This window comes from Procambarus clarkii, unplaced genomic scaffold (genome assembly GCF_040958095.1).
Source record: "Procambarus clarkii isolate CNS0578487 unplaced genomic scaffold, FALCON_Pclarkii_2.0 HiC_scaffold_96, whole genome shotgun sequence".
NCBI classification, from domain to species: domain Eukaryota; kingdom Metazoa; phylum Arthropoda; class Malacostraca; order Decapoda; family Cambaridae; genus Procambarus; species Procambarus clarkii.
In genome coordinates, this window is record NW_027189129.1 from 3,368,803 (window position 1) to 3,385,939 (window position 17,137).

A 17,137-nucleotide genomic window follows, 5' to 3' on the forward strand; every position below is an offset into this window, starting at 1 on the left:
ACCATATTTGAGGATTTTAACTTCATATCATAGAGCGAGGTTTCGTATTATTTAGATCCAAGAAAAGACATATGACAATGTTGTTTCAAATACAAATGATAAAAATCAATGTGTTTTCATTAGAATTAACTAAAATGTTCCTGATTTTCCGTTTATATTACCGATGGAAGATGTACACGTAAAACCGCTCTAATCCGGCTGAAACGTCGATATATGCAATAAAAACAGAACTTCTCCCCTTTCCAATATTTCACACAGTATTTTAACGAGAAACAAATAGTTGATTGAAAATTAAGTGTTTAAGGTTAATTTCTAATCAATTATGTGTTTGCACAATTTTTATCGTATTTTTAATGAATTAAGAGCAATAAACTGAAAGTTCACAAAAACGTGGAAAAACAGCAAAATATTGCCTAATTCGATGATATTTTGTTTATATCACATAAAGGAAAAGGGGATGATAAACGTCAAAATATTGCTGAATTCGATGATTTTTAGTACGAAACAAAATGCAAGAAAACTTGCTTAAAATGCAATTTTATGCGAAAATCTGAGATATGAAGGCCAAAGCACATATCGTGAGAAAACATGAAATAGTATCGAAATATTGGTAAAAATGAATATACATACGTAATATCAAACTACATGAAAAACGTGAAAAAAGTCATTATTATACCAAATTTGAGGATTTTAACTTCGAATCATAGAGCGACGTTTCGTATTTTTTAGACCCTAGAAAAGACGTATAAAGATGTTGCTTCCAATACAAATGATAAAAATCAATGTGTTTTCATTAGAATTAACAAAAATGTTCCTGATTTTCCGTTTATATTACCGATGGAAGATGTACACGTAAAACGGCTCTAATCCGGCTGAAACGTCGATATATGCAATAAAAACAGAACTTCTCCCCTTTTCAATATCTTACTCAGTATTTTAACGAGAAACAAATAGATGATTGAAAATGAAGTATTTAAGGTTATTTTCTGATCAATTATGTGTTTGCACAATTTTTATCGTATATTTAATGAATTAATAACTTATAAACTGAAAATTCACAAAAACGTGGAAAAACGGCAAAATATTGCCTAATTCGATGGTATTTTGGTTAAATCACATAAAGGAAAAAGGGATGATAAAGGTCAAAATATTGCTAAATTCGATGATTTTTAGTACAAAAGAAAATGCAAGAAAACTTGCTTAAAATGCAAAATTTGAAAATTCTGAGATTTGAAGGCCAAATCACATATCGTGAGAAAACATGAAGTAGTATAGAAATATTGCTAAAAACGAATATATATATACGTAAAATCAAACTACATGAATAACGTGAAAAAAGTCACTATATTACCATATTTGAGGATTTTAACTTCAAATCATAGAGCGAGGTTTCGTATTATTTAGATCCAAGAAAAGACATATGACAATGTTGTTTCAAATACAAATGATAAAAATCAATGTGTTTTCATTAGAATTAACTAAAATGTTCCTGATTTTCCGTTTATATTACCGATGGAAGATGTACATGTAAAACCGCTCTAATCCGGCTGAAACGTCGATATATGCAATAAAAACAGAACTTCTCCCCTTTCCAATATCTTACTCAGTATTTTAACGAGAAACAAATAGATGATTGAAAATGAAGTATTTAAGGTTATTTTCTGATCAATTATGTGTTTGCATAATTTTTATCGTATATTTAATGAATTAAGAACAATAAACTGAAAGTTCACAAAAATGTGGAAAAACAGCAAAATATTGCCTAATTCGATGATATTTTGTTTATATCACATAAAGGAAAAGGGGATGATAAACGTCAAAATATTGCTGAATTCGATGATTTTTAGTACGAAACAAAATGCAAGAAAACTTGCTTAAAATGCAATTTTATGCGAAAATCTGAGATTTGAAGGCCAAAGCACATATCGTGATACTACATGAAATAGTATCGAAATATTGGTAAAAATGAATATATATACGTAATATCAAACTACATGAAAAACGTGAAAAAAGTCATTATTATACCAAATTTGACGATTTTAACTTCGAATCATAGAGCGACGTTTCGTATTTTTTAGACCCTAGAAAAGACGTATAAAGATGTTGCTTCCAATACAAATGATAAAAATCAATGTGTTTTCATTAGAATTAACAAAAATGTTCCTGATTTTCCGTTTATATTACCGATGGAAGATGTACACGTAAAACGGCTCTAATCCGGCTGAAACGTCGATATATGCAATAAAAACAGAACTTCTCCCCTTTTCAATATCTTACTCAGTATTTTAACGAGAAACAAATAGTTGATTGAAAATGAAGTATTTAAGGTTATTTTCTGATCAATTATGTGTTTGCATAATTTTTATCGTATATTTAATGAATTAAGAACAATAAACTGAAAATTCACAAAAACGTGGAAAAACGGCAAAATATTGCCTAATTCGATGAAATTTTGTTTAAATCACATAAAGGAAAAGGGGATGATAAATGTCAAAATATTGCTAAATTCGAAGATTTTTAGTACAAAAGAAAATGCAAGAAAACTTGCTTAAAAATGCAAAATTTGAAAATTCTGAGATTTGAAGGCCAAATCACATATCGTGAGAAAACATGAAGTAGTATCGAAATATTGGTAAAAACGAATATATATACGTAAAATCAAACTACATGAATAACGTGAAAAAAGTCACTATATTACCATATTTGAGGATTTTAACATCAAATCATAGAGCGAGGTTTCGTATTATTTAGATCCAAGAAAAGACATATGAAAATGTTGTTTCAAATACAAATGACAAAAATCAATGTGTTTTCATTAGAATTAACTAAAATGTTCCTGATTTTCCGTTTATATTACCGATGGAAGATGTACACGTAAAACCGCTCTAATCCGGCTGAAACGTCGATATATGCAATAAAAACAGAACTTCTCCCCTTTTCAATATCTTACTCAGTATTTTAACGAGAAACAAATAGATGATTGAAAATGAAGTATTTAAGGTTATTTTCTGATCAATTATGTGTTTGCATAATTTTTATCGTATTTTAAATGAATTAAGAGCATTAAACTGAAAGTTCACAAAAACGTGGAAAAACAGCAAAATATTGCCTAATTCGATGATATTTTGTTTATATCACATAAATGAAAAGAATATGATAAACGTCAAAATATTGCTAAATTCGATGATTTTTAGTACGAAACAAAATGCAAGAAAACTTGTTTAAAAATGCAAAATTTGAAAATTCTGAGATTTGAAGGCCAAATCACATATCGTGAGAAAACATGAAGTAGTATCGAAATATTGGTAAAAACGAATATATATACGTAAAATCAAACTACATGAATAACGTGAAAAAAGTCACTATATTACCATATTTGAGGATTTTAACTTCAAATCATAGAGCGAGGTTTCGTATTATTTAGATCCAAGAAAAGACATATGACAATGTTGTTTGAAACACAAATGGTAAAAATCAATGTGTTTTCATTAGAATTAACTAAAATGTTCCTGATTTTCCGTTTATATTACCGATGGAAGATGTACACGTAAAACGGCTCTAATCCGGCTGAAACGTCGATATATGCAATAAAAACAGAACTTCTCCCCTTTTCAATATCTTACTCAGTATTTTAACGAGAAACAAATAGATGATTGAAAATGAAGTATTTAAGGTTATTTTCTGATCAATTATGTGTTTGCATAATTTTTATCGTATTTTAAATGAATTAAGAGCATTAAACTGAAAGTTCACAAAAACGTGGAAAAACAGCAAAATATTGCCTAATTCGATGATATTTTGTTTATATCACATAAATGAAAAGAATATGATAAACGTCAAAATATTGCTAAATTCGATGATTTTTAGTACGAAACAAAATGCAAGAAAACTTGTTTAAAAATGCAAAATTTGAAAATTCTGAGATTTGAAGGCCAAATCACATATCGTGAGAAAACATGAAGTAGTATCGAAATATTGGTAAAAACGAATATATATACGTAAAATCAAACTACATGAATAACGTGAAAAAAGTCACTATATTACCATATTTGAGGATTTTAACTTCAAATCATAGAGCGAGGTTTCGTATTATTTAGATCCAAGAAAAGACATATGACAATGTTGTTTGAAACACAAATGGTAAAAATCAATGTGTTTTCATTAGAATTAACTAAAATGTTCCTGATTTTCCGTTTATATTACCGATGGAAGATGTACACGTAAAACGGCTCTAATCCGGCTGAAACGTCGATATATGCAATAAAAACAGAACTTCTTCCCTTTTCAATATCTTACTCAGTATTTTAACGAGAAACAAATAGATGATTGAAAATGAAGTATTTAAGATTATTTTCTGATCAATTATGTGTTTGCATAATTTTTATCGTATATTTAATGAATTAAGAGCATTAAACTGAAAGTTCACAAAAACGTGGAAAAACAGCAAAATATTGCCTAATTCGATGATATTTTGTTTATATCACATAAATGAAAAGAATATGATAAACGTCAAAATATTGCTAAATTCGATGATTTTTAGTACGAAACAAAATGCAAGAAAACTTGCTTAAAAATGCAAAATTTGAAAATTCTGAGATTTGAAGGCCAAATCACATATCGTGAGAAAACATGAAGTAGTATCGAAATATTGGTAAAAACGAATATATATACGTAAAATCAAACTACATGAATAACGTGAAAAAAGTCACTATATTACCATATTTGAGGATTTTAACTTCAAATCATAGAGCGAGGTTTCGTATTATTTAGATCCAAGAAAAGACATATGACAATGTTGTTTGAAACACAAATGATAAAAATCAATGTGTTTTCATTAGAATTAACTAAAATGTTCCTGATTTTCCGTTTATATTACCGATGGAAGATGTACACGTAAAACGGCTCTAATCCGGCTGAAACGTCGATATATGCAATAAAAACAGAACTTCTCCCCTTTTCAATATCTTACTCAGTATTTTAACGAGAAACAAATAGATGATTGAAAATGAAGTATTTAAGGTTATTTTCTGATGAATTATGTGTTTGCATAATTTTTATCGTATATTTATTGAATTCAGAGCAATAAACTGAAAGTTCACAAAAACGTGGAAAAACGGCAAAATATTGCCTAATTCGATGATATTTTGTTTATATCACATAAATGAAAAGAATATGATAAACGTCAAAATATTGCTAAATTCGATGATTTTTAGTACGAAACAAAATGCAAGAAAACTTGTTTAAAAATGCAAAATTTGAAAATTCTGAGATTTGAAGGCCAAATCACATATCGTGAGAAAACATGAAGTAGTATCGAAATATTGGTAAAAACGAATATATATACGTAAAATCAAACTACATGAATAACGTGAAAAAAGTCACTATATTACCATATTTGAGGATTTTAACTTCAAATCATAGAGCGAGGTTTCGTATTATTTAGATCCAAGAAAAGACATATGACAATGTTGTTTGAAACACAAATGGTAAAAATCAATGTGTTTTCATTAGAATTAACTAAAATGTTCCTGATTTTCCGTTTATATTACCGATGGAAGATGTACACGTAAAACGGCTCTAATCCGGCTGAAACGTCAATATATGCAATAAAAACAGAACTTCTCCCCTTTTCAATATCTTACTCAGTATTTTAACGAGAAACAAATAGATGATTGAAAATGAAGTATTTAAGGTTATTTTCTGATCAATTATGTGTTTGCATAATTTTTATCGTATATTTAATGAATTAAGAGCATTAAACTGAAAGTTCACAAAAACGTGGAAAAACAGCAAAATATTGCCTAATTCGATGATATTTTGTTTATATCACATAAAGGAAAAGGGGATGATAAACGTCAAAATATTGCTGAATTCGATGATTTTTAGTACAAACAAAATGCAAGAAAACTTGCTTAAAATGCAATTTTATGCGAAAATCTGAGATTTGAAGGCCAAAGCACATATCGTGATACTTCATCAAATAGTATCGAAATATTGGAAAAAATGAATATATATATACGTAATATCAAACTACATGAAAAACGTGAAAAAAGTCATTATTATACCAAATTTGAGGATTTTAACTTCGAATCATAGAGCGACGTTTCGTATTTTTTAGACCCTAGAAAAGACGTATAAAGATGTTGCTTCCAATACACATGATAAAAATCAATGTGTTTTCATTAGAATTAACTAAAATGTTCCTGATTTTCCGTTTATATTACCGATGGAAGATGTACACGTAAAACCGCTCTAATCCGGCTGAAACGTCGATATATGCAATAAAAACAGAACTTCTCCCCTTTTCAATATCTTACTCAGTATTTTAACGAGAAACAAATAGATGATTGAAAATGAAGTATTTAAGGTTATTTTCTGATCAATTATGTGTTTGCATAATTTTTATCGTATTTTAAATGAATTAAGAGCATTAAACTGAAAGTTCACAAAAACGTGGAAAAACAGCAAAATATTGCCTAATTCGATGATATTTTGTTTATATCACATAAATGAAAAGAATATGATAAACGTCAAAATATTGCTAAATTCGATGATTTTTAGTACGAAACAAAATGCAAGAAAACTTGTTTAAAAATGCAAAATTTGAAAATTCTGAGATTTGAAGGCCAAATCACATATCGTGAGAAAACATGAAGTAGTATCGAAATATTGGTAAAAACGAATATATATACGTAAAATCAAACTACATGAATAACGTGAAAAAAGTCACTATATTACCATATTTGAGGATTTTAACTTCAAATCATAGAGCGAGGTTTCGTATTATTTAGATCCAAGAAAAGACATATGACAATGTTGTTTGAAACACAAATGGTAAAAATCAATGTGTTTTCATTAGAATTAACTAAAATGTTCCTGATTTTCCGTTTATATTACCGATGGAAGATGTACACGTAAAACGGCTCTAATCCGGCTGAAACGTCGATATATGCAATAAAAACAGAACTTCTTCCCTTTTCAATATCTTACTCAGTATTTTAACGAGAAACAAATAGATGATTGAAAATGAAGTATTTAAGATTATTTTCTGATCAATTATGTGTTTGCATAATTTTTATCGTATATTTAATGAATTAAGAGCATTAAACTGAAAGTTCACAAAAACGTGGAAAAACAGCAAAATATTGCCTAATTCGATGATATTTTGTTTATATCACATAAATGAAAAGAATATGATAAACGTCAAAATATTGCTAAATTCGATGATTTTTAGTACGAAACAAAATGCAAGAAAACTTGCTTAAAAATGCAAAATTTGAAAATTCTGAGATTTGAAGGCCAAATCACATATCGTGAGAAAACATGAAGTAGTATCGAAATATTGGTAAAAGCGAATATATATACGTAAAATCAAACTACATGAATAACGTGAAAAAAGTCACTATATTACCATATTTGAGGATTTTAACTTCAAATCATAGAGCGAGGTTTCGTATTATTTAGATCCAAGAAAAGACATATGACAATGTTGTTTGAAACAAAAATGATAAAAATCAATGTGTTTTCATTAGAATTAACTAAAATGTTCCTGATTTTCCGTTTATATTACCGATGGAAGATGTACACGTAAAACGGCTCTAATCCGGCTGAAACGTCGATATATGCAATAAAAACAGAACTTCTCCCCTTTTCAATATCTTACTCAGTATTTTAACGAGAAACAAATAGATGATTGAAAATGAAGTATTTAAGGTTATTTTCTGATCAATTATGTGTTTGCATAATTTTTATCGTATATTTATTGAATTCAGAGCATTAAACTGAAAGTTCACAAAAACGTGGAAAAACAGCAAAATATTGCCTAATTCGATGATATTTTGTTTATATCACATAAAGGAAAAGGGGATGATAAACGTCAAAATATTGCTGAATTCGATGATTTTTAGTACAAACAAAATGCAAGAAAACTTGCTTAAAATGCAATTTTATGCGAAAATCTGAGATTTGAAGGCCAAAGCACATATCGTGATACTTCATCAAATAGTATCGAAATATTGGAAAAAATGAATATATATATACGTAATATCAAACTACATGAAAAACGTGAAAAAAGTCATTATTATACCAAATTTGAGGATTTTAACTTCGAATCATAGAGCGACGTTTCGTATTTTTTAGACCCTAGAAAAGACGTATAAAGATGTTGCTTCCAATACACATGATAAAAATCAATGTGTTTTCATTAGAATTAACTAAAATGTTCCTGATTTTCCGTTTATATTACCGATGGAAGATGTACACGTAAAACGGCTCTAATCCGGCTGAAACGTCGATATATGCAATAAAAACAGAACTTCTCCCCTTTTCAATATCTTACTCAGTATTTTAACGAGAAACAAATAGATGATTGAAAATGAAGTATTTAAGGTTATTTTCTGATCAATTATGTGTTTGCATAATTTTTATCGTATTTTAAATGAATTAAGAGCATTAAACTGAAAGTTCACAAAAACGTGGAAAAACAGCAAAATATTGCCTAATTCGATGATATTTTGTTTATATCACATAAATGAAAAGAATATGATAAACGTCAAAATATTGCTAAATTCGATGATTTTTAGTACGAAACAAAATGCAAGAAAACTTGTTTAAAAATGCAAAATTTGAAAATTCTGAGATTTGAAGGCCAAATCACATATCGTGAGAAAACATGAAGTAGTATCGAAATATTGGTAAAAACGAATATATATACGTAAAATCAAACTACATGAATAACGTGAAAAAAGTCACTATATTACCATATTTGAGGATTTTAACTTCAAATCATAGAGCGAGGTTTCGTATTATTTAGATCCAAGAAAAGACATATGACAATGTTGTTTGAAACACAAATGGTAAAAATCAATGTGTTTTCATTAGAATTAACTAAAATGTTCCTGATTTTCCGTTTATATTACCGATGGAAGATGTACACGTAAAACGGCTCTAATCCGGCTGAAACGTCGATATATGCAATAAAAACAGAACTTCTTCCCTTTTCAATATCTTACTCAGTATTTTAACGAGAAACAAATAGATGATTGAAAATGAAGTATTTAAGATTATTTTCTGATCAATTATGTGTTTGCATAATTTTTATCGTATATTTAATGAATTAAGAGCATTAAACTGAAAGTTCACATAAACGTGGAAAAACAGCAAAATATTGCCTAATTCGATGATATTTTGTTTATATCACATAAATGAAAAGAATATGATAAACGTCAAAATATTGCTAAATTCGATGATTTTTAGTACGAAACAAAATGCAAGAAAACTTGCTTAAAAATGCAAAATTTGAAAATTCTGAGATTTGAAGGCCAAATCACATATCGTGAGAAAACATGAAGTAGTATCGAAATATTGGTAAAAACGAATATATATACGTAAAATCAAACTACATGAATAACGTGAAAAAAGTCACTATATTACCATATTTGAGGATTTTAACTTCAAATCATAGAGCGAGGTTTCGTATTATTTAGATCCAAGAAAAGACATATGACAATGTTGTTTGAAACACAAATGATAAAAATCAATGTGTTTTCATTAGAATTAACTAAAATGTTCCTGATTTTCCGTTTATATTACCGATGGAAGATGTACACGTAAAACGGCTCTAATCCGGCTGAAACGTCGATATATGCAATAAAAACAGAACTTCTCCCCTTTTCAATATCTTACTCAGTATTTTAACGAGAAACAAATAGATGATTGAAAATGAAGTATTTAAGGTTATTTTCTGATGAATTATGTGTTTGCATAATTTTTATCGTATATTTATTGAATTCAGAGCAATAAACTGAAAGTTCACAAAAACGTGGAAAAACGGCAAAATATTGCCTAATTCGATGATATTTTGTTTATATCACATAAATGAAAAGAATATGATAAACGTCAAAATATTGCTAAATTCGATGATTTTTAGTACGAAACAAAATGCAAGAAAACTTGTTTAAAAATGCAAAATTTGAAAATTCTGAGATTTGAAGGCCAAATCACATATCGTGAGAAAACATGAAGTAGTATCGAAATATTGGTAAAAACGAATATATATACGTAAAATCAAACTACATGAATAACGTGAAAAAAGTCACTATATTACCATATTTGAGGATTTTAACTTCAAATCATAGAGCGAGGTTTCGTATTATTTAGATCCAAGAAAAGACATATGACAATGTTGTTTGAAACACAAATGGTAAAAATCAATGTGTTTTCATTAGAATTAACTAAAATGTTCCTGATTTTCCGTTTATATTACCGATGGAAGATGTACACGTAAAACGGCTCTAATCCGGCTGAAACGTCAATATATGCAATAAAAACAGAACTTCTCCCCTTTTCAATATCTTACTCAGTATTTTAACGAGAAACAAATAGATGATTGAAAATGAAGTATTTAAGGTTATTTTCTGATCAATTATGTGTTTGCATAATTTTTATCGTATATTTAATGAATTAAGAGCATTAAACTGAAAGTTCACAAAAACGTGGAAAAACAGCAAAATATTGCCTAATTCGATGATATTTTGTTTATATCACATAAAGGAAAAGGGGATGATAAACGTCAAAATATTGCTGAATTCGATGATTTTTAGTACAAACAAAATGCAAGAAAACTTGCTTAAAATGCAATTTTATGCGAAAATCTGAGATTTGAAGGCCAAAGCACATATCGTGATACTTCATCAAATAGTATCGAAATATTGGAAAAAATGAATATATATATACGTAATATCAAACTACATGAAAAACGTGAAAAAAGTCATTATTATACCAAATTTGAGGATTTTAACTTCGAATCATAGAGCGACATTTCGTATTTTTTAGACCCTAGAAAAGACGTATAAAGATGTTGCTTCCAATACACATGATAAAAATCAATGTGTTTTCATTAGAATTAACTAAAATGTTCCTGATTTTCCGTTTATATTACCGATGGAAGATGTACACGTAAAACCGCTCTAATCCGGCTGAAACGTCGATATATGCAATAAAAACAGAACTTCTCCCCTTTTCAATATCTTACTCAGTATTTTAACGAGAAACAAATAGATGATTGAAAATGAAGTATTTAAGGTTATTTTCTGATCAATTATGTGTTTGCATAATTTTTATCGTATTTTAAATGAATTAAGAGCATTAAACTGAAAGTTCACAAAAACGTGGAAAAACAGCAAAATATTGCCTAATTCGATGATATTTTGTTTATATCACATAAATGAAAAGAATATGATAAACGTCAAAATATTGCTAAATTCGATGATTTTTAGTACGAAACAAAATGCAAGAAAACTTGTTTAAAAATGCAAAATTTGAAAATTCTGAGATTTGAAGGCCAAATCACATATCGTGAGAAAACATGAAGTAGTATCGAAATATTGGTAAAAACGAATATATATACGTAAAATCAAACTACATGAATAACGTGAAAAAAGTCACTATATTACCATATTTGAGGATTTTAACTTCAAATCATAGAGCGAGGTTTCGTATTATTTAGATCCAAGAAAAGACATATGACAATGTTGTTTGAAACACAAATGGTAAAAATCAATGTGTTTTCATTAGAATTAACTAAAATGTTCCTGATTTTCCGTTTATATTACCGATGGAAGATGTACACGTAAAACGGCTCTAATCCGGCTGAAACGTCGATATATGCAATAAAAACAGAACTTCTTCCCTTTTCAATATCTTACTCAGTATTTTAACGAGAAACAAATAGATGATTGAAAATGAAGTATTTAAGATTATTTTCTGATCAATTATGTGTTTGCATAATTTTTATCGTATATTTAATGAATTAAGAGCATTAAACTGAAAGTTCACAAAAACGTGGAAAAACAGCAAAATATTGCCTAATTCGATGATATTTTGTTTATATCACATAAATGAAAAGAATATGATAAACGTCAAAATATTGCTAAATTCGATGATTTTTAGTACGAAACAAAATGCAAGAAAACTTGCTTAAAAATGCAAAATTTGAAAATTCTGAGATTTGAAGGCCAAATCACATATCGTGAGAAAACATGAAGTAGTATCGAAATATTGGTAAAAGCGAATATATATACGTAAAATCAAACTACATGAATAACGTGAAAAAAGTCACTATATTACCATATTTGAGGATTTTAACTTCAAATCATAGAGCGAGGTTTCGTATTATTTAGATCCAAGAAAAGACATATGACAATGTTGTTTGAAACAAAAATGATAAAAATCAATGTGTTTTCATTAGAATTAACTAAAATGTTCCTGATTTTCCGTTTATATTACCGATGGAAGATGTACACGTAAAACGGCTCTAATCCGGCTGAAACGTCGATATATGCAATAAAAACAGAACTTCTCCCCTTTTCAATATCTTACTCAGTATTTTAACGAGAAACAAATAGATGATTGAAAATGAAGTATTTAAGGTTATTTTCTGATCAATTATGTGTTTGCATAATTTTTATCGTATATTTATTGAATTCAGAGCATTAAACTGAAAGTTCACAAAAACGTGGAAAAACAGCAAAATATTGCCTAATTCGATGATATTTTGTTTATATCACATAAAGGAAAAGGGGATGATAAACGTCAAAATATTGCTGAATTCGATGATTTTTAGTACAAACAAAATGCAAGAAAACTTGCTTAAAATGCAATTTTATGCGAAAATCTGAGATTTGAAGGCCAAAGCACATATCGTGATACTTCATCAAATAGTATCGAAATATTGGAAAAAATGAATATATATATACGTAATATCAAACTACATGAAAAACGTGAAAAAAGTCATTATTATACCAAATTTGAGGATTTTAACTTCGAATCATAGAGCGACGTTTCGTATTTTTTAGACCCTAGAAAAGACGTATAAAGATGTTGCTTCCAATACACATGATAAAAATCAATGTGTTTTCATTAGAATTAACTAAAATGTTCCTGATTTTCCGTTTATATTACCGATGGAAGATGTACACGTAAAACGGCTCTAATCCGGCTGAAACGTCGATATATGCAATAAAAACAGAACTTCTCCCCTTTTCAATATCTTACTCAGTATTTTAACGAGAAACAAATAGATGATTGAAAATGAAGTATTTAAGGTTATTTTCTGATCAATTATGTGTTTGCATAATTTTTATCGTATTTTAAATGAATTAAGAGCATTAAACTGAAAGTTCACAAAAACGTGGAAAAACAGCAAAATATTGCCTAATTCGATGATATTTTGTTTATATCACATAAATGAAAAGAATATGATAAACGTCAAAATATTGCTAAATTCGATGATTTTTAGTACGAAACAAAATGCAAGAAAACTTGTTTAAAAATGCAAAATTTGAAAATTCTGAGATTTGAAGGCCAAATCACATATCGTGAGAAAACATGAAGTAGTATCGAAATATTGGTAAAAACGAATATATATACGTAAAATCAAACTACATGAATAACGTGAAAAAAGTCACTATATTACCATATTTGAGGATTTTAACTTCAAATCATAGAGCGAGGTTTCGTATTATTTAGATCCAAGAAAAGACATATGACAATGTTGTTTGAAACACAAATGGTAAAAATCAATGTGTTTTCATTAGAATTAACTAAAATGTTCCTGATTTTCCGTTTATATTACCGATGGAAGATGTACACGTAAAACGGCTCTAATCCGGCTGAAACGTCGATATATGCAATAAAAACAGAACTTCTTCCCTTTTCAATATCTTACTCAGTATTTTAACGAGAAACAAATAGATGATTGAAAATGAAGTATTTAAGATTATTTTCTGATCAATTATGTGTTTGCATAATTTTTATCGTATATTTAATGAATTAAGAGCATTAAACTGAAAGTTCACATAAACGTGGAAAAACAGCAAAATATTGCCTAATTCGATGATATTTTGTTTATATCACATAAATGAAAAGAATATGATAAACGTCAAAATATTGCTAAATTCGATGATTTTTAGTACGAAACAAAATGCAAGAAAACTTGCTTAAAAATGCAAAATTTGAAAATTCTGAGATTTGAAGGCCAAATCACATATCGTGAGAAAACATGAAGTAGTATCGAAATATTGGTAAAAACGAATATATATACGTAAAATCAAACTACATGAATAACGTGAAAAAAGTCACTATATTACCATATTTGAGGATTTTAACTTCAAATCATAGAGCGAGGTTTCGTATTATTTAGATCCAAGAAAAGACATATGACAATGTTGTTTGAAACACAAATGATAAAAATCAATGTGTTTTCATTAGAATTAACTAAAATGTTCCTGATTTTCCGTTTATATTACCGATGGAAGATGTACACGTAAAACGGCTCTAATCCGGCTGAAACGTCGATATATGCAATAAAAACAGAACTTCTCCCCTTTTCAATATCTTACTCAGTATTTTAACGAGAAACAAATAGATGATTGAAAATGAAGTATTTAAGGTTATTTTCTGATGAATTATGTGTTTGCATAATTTTTATCGTATATTTATTGAATTCAGAGCAATAAACTGAAAGTTCACAAAAACGTGGAAAAACGGCAAAATATTGCCTAATTCGATGATATTTTGTTTATATCACATAAATGAAAAGAATATGATAAACGTCAAAATATTGCTAAATTCGATGATTTTTAGTACGAAACAAAATGCAAGAAAACTTGTTTAAAAATGCAAAATTTGAAAATTCTGAGATTTGAAGGCCAAATCACATATCGTGAGAAAACATGAAGTAGTATCGAAATATTGGTAAAAACGAATATATATACGTAAAATCAAACTACATGAATAACGTGAAAAAAGTCACTATATTACCATATTTGAGGATTTTAACTTCAAATCATAGAGCGAGGTTTCGTATTATTTAGATCCAAGAAAAGACATATGACAATGTTGTTTGAAACACAAATGGTAAAAATCAATGTGTTTTCATTAGAATTAACTAAAATGTTCCTGATTTTCCGTTTATATTACCGATGGAAGATGTACACGTAAAACGGCTCTAATCCGGCTGAAACGTCAATATATGCAATAAAAACAGAACTTCTCCCCTTTTCAATATCTTACTCAGTATTTTAACGAGAAACAAATAGATGATTGAAAATGAAGTATTTAAGGTTATTTTCTGATCAATTATGTGTTTGCATAATTTTTATCGTATATTTAATGAATTAAGAGCATTAAACTGAAAGTTCACAAAAACGTGGAAAAACAGCAAAATATTGCCTAATTCGATGATATTTTGTTTATATCACATAAAGGAAAAGGGGATGATAAACGTCAAAATATTGCTGAATTCGATGATTTTTAGTACAAACAAAATGCAAGAAAACTTGCTTAAAATGCAATTTTATGCGAAAATCTGAGATTTGAAGGCCAAAGCACATATCGTGATACTTCATCAAATAGTATCGAAATATTGGAAAAAATGAATATATATATACGTAATATCAAACTACATGAAAAACGTGAAAAAAGTCATTATTATACCAAATTTGAGGATTTTAACTTCGAATCATAGAGCGACATTTCGTATTTTTTAGACCCTAGAAAAGACGTATAAAGATGTTGCTTCCAATACACATGATAAAAATCAATGTGTTTTCATTAGAATTAACTAAAATGTTCCTGATTTTCCGTTTATATTACCGATGGAAGATGTACACGTAAAACCGCTCTAATCCGGCTGAAACGTCGATATATGCAATAAAAACAGAACTTCTCCCCTTTTCAATATCTTACTCAGTATTTTAACGAGAAACAAATAGATGATTGAAAATGAAGTATTTAAGGTTATTTTCTGATCAATTATGTGTTTGCATAATTTTTATCGTATTTTAAATGAATTAAGAGCATTAAACTGAAAGTTCACAAAAACGTGGAAAAACAGCAAAATATTGCCTAATTCGATGATATTTTGTTTATATCACATAAATGAAAAGAATATGATAAACGTCAAAATATTGCTAAATTCGATGATTTTTAGTACGAAACAAAATGCAAGAAAACTTGTTTAAAAATGCAAAATTTGAAAATTCTGAGATTTGAAGGCCAAATCACATATCGTGAGAAAACATGAAGTAGTATCGAAATATTGGTAAAAACGAATATATATACGTAAAATCAAACTACATGAATAACGTGAAAAAAGTCACTATATTACCATATTTGAGGATTTTAACTTCAAATCATAGAGCGAGGTTTCGTATTATTTAGATCCAAGAAAAGACATATGACAATGTTGTTTGAAACACAAATGGTAAAAATCAATGTGTTTTCATTAGAATTAACTAAAATGTTCCTGATTTTCCGTTTATATTACCGATGGAAGATGTACACGTAAAACGGCTCTAATCCGGCTGAAACGTCGATATATGCAATAAAAACAGAACTTCTTCCCTTTTCAATATCTTACTCAGTATTTTAACGAGAAACAAATAGATGATTGAAAATGAAGTATTTAAGATTATTTTCTGATCAATTATGTGTTTGCATAATTTTTATCGTATATTTAATGAATTAAGAGCATTAAACTGAAAGTTCACAAAAACGTGGAAAAACAGCAAAATATTGCCTAATTCGATGATATTTTGTTTATATCACATAAATGAAAAGAATATGATAAACGTCAAAATATTGCTAAATTCGATGATTTTTAGTACGAAACAAAATGCAAGAAAACTTGCTTAAAAATGCAAAATTTGAAAATTCTGAGATTTGAAGGCCAAATCACATATCGTGAGAAAACATGAAGTAGTATCGAAATATTGGTAAAAGCGAATATATATACGTAAAATCAAACTACATGAATAACGTGAAAAAAGTCACTATATTACCATATTTGAGGATTTTAACTTCAAATCATAGAGCGAGGTTTCGTATTATTTAGATCCAAGAAAAGACATATGACAATGTTGTTTGAAACAAAAATGATAAAAATCAATGTGTTTTCATTAGAATTAACTAAAATGTTCCTGATTTTCCGTTTATATTACCGATGGAAGATGTACACGTAAAACGGCTCTAATCCGGCTGAAACGTCGATATATGCAATAAAAACAGAACTTCTCCCCTTTTCAATATCTTACTCAGTATTTTATCGAGAAACAAATAGATGATTGAAAATGAAGTA